Here is a 6,285-nt window from a genome sequence, read left to right on the forward strand (position 1 = left end):
CAGCAGTGGTGGACGTGGGGAGAGAGATGGCGGAGTTTTGAAATTTGTAAGAATTGGTGTCATAAAGTGATATATATATTATGACTACTAAGGTAAATACATTGTTTGTTCTCCATTAAAATATTTCATTTGCTAAGTATACCTATCAGTAGTTAGTGCCTTCCGTAGTTTGAATCTTTTATTTAGCTAGCAGTAGTGGCGCTCGCGGTATAGCAGTAGCTTGAGTAACGAAGATTTTTGTGAGGTAAGTGATTTGTGAAACGTATAGGTTAATGTTAGTCAGGGCCATTGTTTTGTAGGGATTTTTGAAAGTCAGATTGCGTTGCGCTGAAATTATTCTGTGTCAGTTTAAGCACAGTCGTGTACAATTTTCCTAAGTGGACGTTTCAGGTCATATTCAGAACAGGATGGGTGGACGACTCAGATGACTTGTTGCGGGCTATAAAGGCAAGCTTCCAGAGTATGGGAAGTCACAGGGAGGTAAAAACAGACTAACGAAGAAGAGAAGTGACAGCCTACAATTCTATTGTGATGCTAGAATTAGAAATAACTTCACAGTTTTGAATAGTATGAGGAAGGGAGCATGGGCCATTTGGAATCATTACTTATCGACAGACGCTGCACATCAACGTAGCCCATGTTCTAATGAAAGGAGCAAATTTCTGAAAAGGAAAGAAAGTGGGGAAGCTTACAGCCATAAAAATAACCTTCCTTATGAAATTTCAATGGCCATTAAAAAGCTTTTCGAGCACTGGCTTCACAAGAACTGCTAGAAGAATGTCTGCATGGCAAACTGCAGAACCCAAATGAAAGTTTCAATGCTCTTATTTGGAAGGGATGTTCAAAGACTGTGTTTGTTTCCAATTTGGTGGCGATTTTTGCTCTGGAAGCTGCAGCAGTGTTTAATGATAATGGGAATGTGGCAATGCTTCACATCCACAGCAAGCTGAGCTTTACACCTGGAGTCTTCAGTGAGCAGGTAGTTTGGATCATCGATGAGCAACGAATCGCAAAGACAGAGACTTCAATACAGAATATAGAAAAAATTGCTGGGCAACGGAGCAGAGGAGCTAAAAGAGCTGCAGGGAATGATATGGATATGGGCAGGTTTAGCTAAGGTATGATTAAAAAAATTTTAAAACATTTCATGCAAATTTTAAAACAGTTTTCTGCAAATTAAGGTTTTCTCTTTTCAGGAACACATATACCAGAAACTATTAGAAGGATTTGTATGATATTTGCGACAGCTATTCTTTTAAATATGGGCAGTTTTAGCTAAGGCATGACTTAAAAAAATTAAAATATTTTATCCAAACTTTAAAACTGTTTTGCTGCAAATTAAGGTTTTGTTTTTTTCAGGTACATATATATAAAAAACTTTTAGAAGGATTTCTTTGATATTTGGGACATCTATTCTTTTATATGGAAGCAATATTGAAGTGGAACTAAATTTTAATCTAGACATTGTAAACAGTTTTATGGTTTTATATTTGGAAAATTTGTCCAAAAAATGTTCAAATCCAAATTATCACACAAAATAATAGAAATGAGGAATCAAATAGTTACTGCTCTTAATTGTATATTTATTAGTGTAGATTACTCTACCATAGAAAAATTTGCCAAATTTGTCTGGAAATAATGAAAAAGTGTACCTTAAAATAATAATGTAACAAAAATTCAAATTTCTCTCACAGCATTAAAATTATATTAAAAACTCTGTAAAAATTATTTGAAACATATTAGATTCCTATACGTAAGTGTGCAAAATGTTAGTGAGATTTAACAAAAAATGACAGAGATATGGATTTAGAAAGACATCAGTGCAAGACTGCCACCGCCTCCCCTTAAAAGCTGTCAACAACACTTCTGAAACCATATGCCATTTAGAGGGACGTTATCCCCAATTTACGTAGGGAACACAGGAAACTACTACAAGGAGACACAACGGCGACACGCTTGAACACATCGACGTACTTACAAGTAGGAACATCGAGATCACAGCAAACTAAAATTCAGCCAGACAAATACAATGCTGTGTCAGACACAGATATCACAAACAACATGTTAACAGGTCACGTCAGTAAATGGACATCTAACGAACAGTGGTACCTCCAATCTTAATTTAGTACTTGGTATTGCGCTTCGTGCACTTCCTCTCGGGAACGTTCATATTATTCCTTCGTCAGTAAACACTACCCATGCCCTATCGCTAAGACACTGAAGCAGTCAGATTTAAAACAAAAGCTACACGGTCTTAACACAAGCTAATACAAAGACAGCCAAATTTTACAACACTACCTTTCACGTGGTTGTGCTAGCAAACACAAATGACTGATGTATGGCTCATTACCCATCATAGATAACAAAGGGACCTCTCGCAGTGGTGCAATAACCGATTCCCGAACGTGTGAGCCAACAGACAAGCACACACAAGTCAGTGACACTACAAACCTGCTCTGACTACAGCTTGTGGGTGACCACCGCAGGAAGAATTCCAACCACTGGACTAGCAACGGACACCCGACCTGTGTAGTGAATACTTGCTCGAATATCACAGCGAAACCAATCCCCGTGGAGCTATACTCGACTCCCAATCGCACGACACAAAATGAACCAGGAAGACACAAGCCTTTTACTCTTCCTACAAAAGCGAACTGACAATTGCATGGAAGTTGCCAGCCACAAGGATCAAATTGTAATCTGATGCTGGTAAAATTCTATAGTGTACTTCCACATTTTAGAAATCTGTCGATAAATAATGTGACACCAGACAGAAAAATTCAGAATAATATTTACTTTCAGCAACGTACTGTACAGCTAATGCTAACTTTCTTGGCTAAACAAACTCTTAGGATATCGGGCATAAACAGACAATTAAATTCCAACCGATAACTTCAAACACCAGAGGGTGAGAGGTACTACTGGACAACTGAACAAACACATGGCTAGCTAGTAAGCCGAATACTAAACAGTACAAAAGTCTACTACACTTCCCTTAACATGATGGCATCATGGCTGGCAGATTAACACCTAAATATAGCGCTACTGCCTCGGCGACATAACGATTAAAGCATGATTACGACCGCATATAGCGGCCAAGAGCACCAACTAGTTCCGTACTGAAGCACATTACGCGAGAGAAGACCTTATTACGGCAGTGCTTCCGCGTGGCGAATCCGCTTGAGTAGCGGCCATCTACATCACTCGCTATGCACGCGCATGCGGATTCAGTGGCACGAGGTTGGCAGTTCACTCACTAGGTATCTCGTGGTACTTCCCCACGGAGTGTTGGGCAACAGCCGCGTAGCCTTGCTACGCCGATAATGAAACTAATGAAACATTAACTCTACCGACACAACTTTGACACAGTGTAGGGGCATTAATGGGCCTGGCAAACGTTCTAATATATTTAGAATTATAATTTCTTTCTAGCTGCCGATTTTCCATGTTTTCTATGGAGAGGTTCTGTGCTGTACACCTGAGATTCACCAAGTGTTGCCACAGTATTACGAAAATTAATGTGATAACCGAATATTGAATGTTATTGAAGATCATTGTTTTGGTTGTGGAGCTGTCTATTTTCGTGAAATATCCGATGATAAATTAATGCTCGCTTTCAGTCAGGTGCTGAAATCGCACTGACACTTAGACGTATGTTGAACAGAAAAAATTATAAAGAGTTACGCTGAGAGTGTGACAACAGAGTATAATTGTCAACTTTGTTTCTAATTGACAAAAATCTTCAACCCACCTACACCGTAGGCTTTCGTAAGTGAATCGAGTAAATGAACTAGTCGGACTCATTACATTTGATAACATGAACAGAAAGAGAAAGAATGTGTAATGAGTATTGATGAAAATACTGGGTGATCAAATAGTCAGTATAAATTTGAAAACTTAATAAACCACGGAATAATGTAGACGGAGAGGTAAAAATTGACACACATGCTCGGACTGACATGGGGGTTATATTAGAACCAAAAAACAAAGTTTTGCTAGACGCGTGAAAGATCGTGTGCTCAGCCGCCATTTTCGTCATGCTTGGACTCCCAGGTCTACAGACCTCAGTCCGTGCGATTATTGGCTTTGGGGTTACCTGAAGTCGCAAGTGTATCGTGATCGACCGACATCTCTAGGGATGCTGAAAGACAACATCCGACGCCAATGCCTCACCGTAACTCCGGATATGCTTTACAGTGCTGTTCACAACATAATTCCTCGGCTACAGCTATTATTGAGAAATGATGGAGGACATATTGAGCATTTGTCTTACTTTGTTATGCTAATTATTGCTATTCTGATCAGATGAAGCGCCATCTGTCGGACATTCTTTGAACGTTTGTATTTTTTTGGTTCCAATAAAACCCCATGTCATTGCAAGCATGTGTGTCAATTTGTACCTCTCTATCTACATTGTTCCGTGATTCATTCTGTTTTCAAATTTAGACTGACTTTTTGATCACCCGGTAGATGGTTATTATTCTAACCGGTTTCTGTCTGGATAATTATCCGAATAAGTAGAACAATCAAACAAATTTATTCTCCAATAAATTATTTGTAAATTAGGTAACATATAATGCTACTGTATTTTCTTTATTCACTTCTTGTACAAAATTACTATTTGTTCTCTTGGCCGCGAGGAGTGGCCGCGTGGTTTGAGTCTCCATGTCACGGAGGTTCGATTTCTCCCTCGGGCGTGGGACTGTGTGTTGTCCTTAGACTAAGTTACACTCCTGGAAACTGAAATAAGAACACCGTGAATTCATTGCCCCTAAAGGGGAAACTTTATTGACACATTCCTGGGGTCAGATACATCACATGATCACACTGACAGAACCGCAGGCACATAGACACAGGCAAAAGAGCATGCACAATGTCGGCACTAGTACAGTGTATATCCACCTTTCGCAGCAATGCAGGCTGCTATTCTCCCATGGAGACGATCGTAGAGATGCTGGATGTAGTCCTGTGGAACGGCTTGTCATGCCATTTCCACCTGGCGCCTCAGTTGGACCAGCGTTCGTGCTGGACGTGCAGACCGCGTGAGACGACGCTTCATCCAGTCCCAAACATGCTCAATGAGGGACAGATCCGGAGATCTTGCTGGCCAGGTTAGTTGACTTACACCTTCTAGAGCACGTTGGGTGGCACGGTATACATGCGGACGTGCATTGTCCTGTTGGAACAGCACGTTCCCTTGCCGGTCTAGGAATGGTAGAACGATGGGTTCGATGACGGTTTGGATGTACCGTGCACTATTCAGTGTCCCCTCGACGATCACCAGAGGTGTACGGCCAGTGTAGGAGATCGCTCCCCACACCATGATGCCGGGTGTTGGCCTTGTGTGCCTCGGTCTTACGCAGTCCTGATTGTGGCGCTCACCTGCACGGCGCCAAACACGCATATGACCATCATTGGCACCAAGGCAGAAGCGACTCTCATCGCTGAAGACGACATGTCTCCATTCGCCCCTCCATTCACGCATGTCGCGACACCACTGGAGGCGGGCTGCATGATGTTGGGGCGTGAGTGGAAGACGGCCTAACGGTGTGCGGGACCGTAGCCCAGCTTCATGGAGACGTTTGCGAATGGTCCTCGCCGATACCCCAGGAGCAACAGTGTCCCTAATTTGCTGGGAAGTGGCGGTGCGGTCCCCTACGGCACTGCGTAGGATCCTACGGTCTTGGCGTGCATCCGTGCGTCGCTGCGGTCCGGTCCCAGGTCGACGGGCACGTGCACCTTCCGCCGACCACTGACGACAACATCGATGTTCTGTGGAGACCTCACGCCCCACGTGTTGAGCAATTCGGTGGTACGTCCACCCGGCCTCCCGCATGCCCACTATACGCCCTCGCTCAAAGTCCGTCAACTGCACATACGGTTCACGTCCACGCTGTCGCGGCATGCTACCAGTGTTAAAGACTGCGATGGAGTTCCGTATGCCACGGCAAACTGGCTGACACTGACGGCGGCGGTGCACAAATGCTGCGCAGCTAGCGCCATTCGACGGCCAACACCGCGGTTCCTGGTGTGTCCGCTATGGCGTGCGTGTGATCATATGCTTGTACAGCCCTCTCGCAGTGTCCGGAGCAAGTATGGTGGGTCTGACACACCTGTGTCAATGTGTTCTTTTTTCCATTTCCAGGAGTGTAGTTTAAGTAGTGGGTAAATCAAGGGGCCGATGTCCTTCGCAGTTTGGTCCCTTAGGAAATCACACACAATTGAACAGTTGTTCTCTTTGCTCAGTGCAGTTTCTGTTTCATAAACATCTTATTAATGGCTTTT

This window comes from Schistocerca gregaria, chromosome 2 (assembly GCF_023897955.1).
Source record: "Schistocerca gregaria isolate iqSchGreg1 chromosome 2, iqSchGreg1.2, whole genome shotgun sequence".
NCBI lineage: Eukaryota > Metazoa > Arthropoda > Insecta > Orthoptera > Acrididae > Schistocerca > Schistocerca gregaria.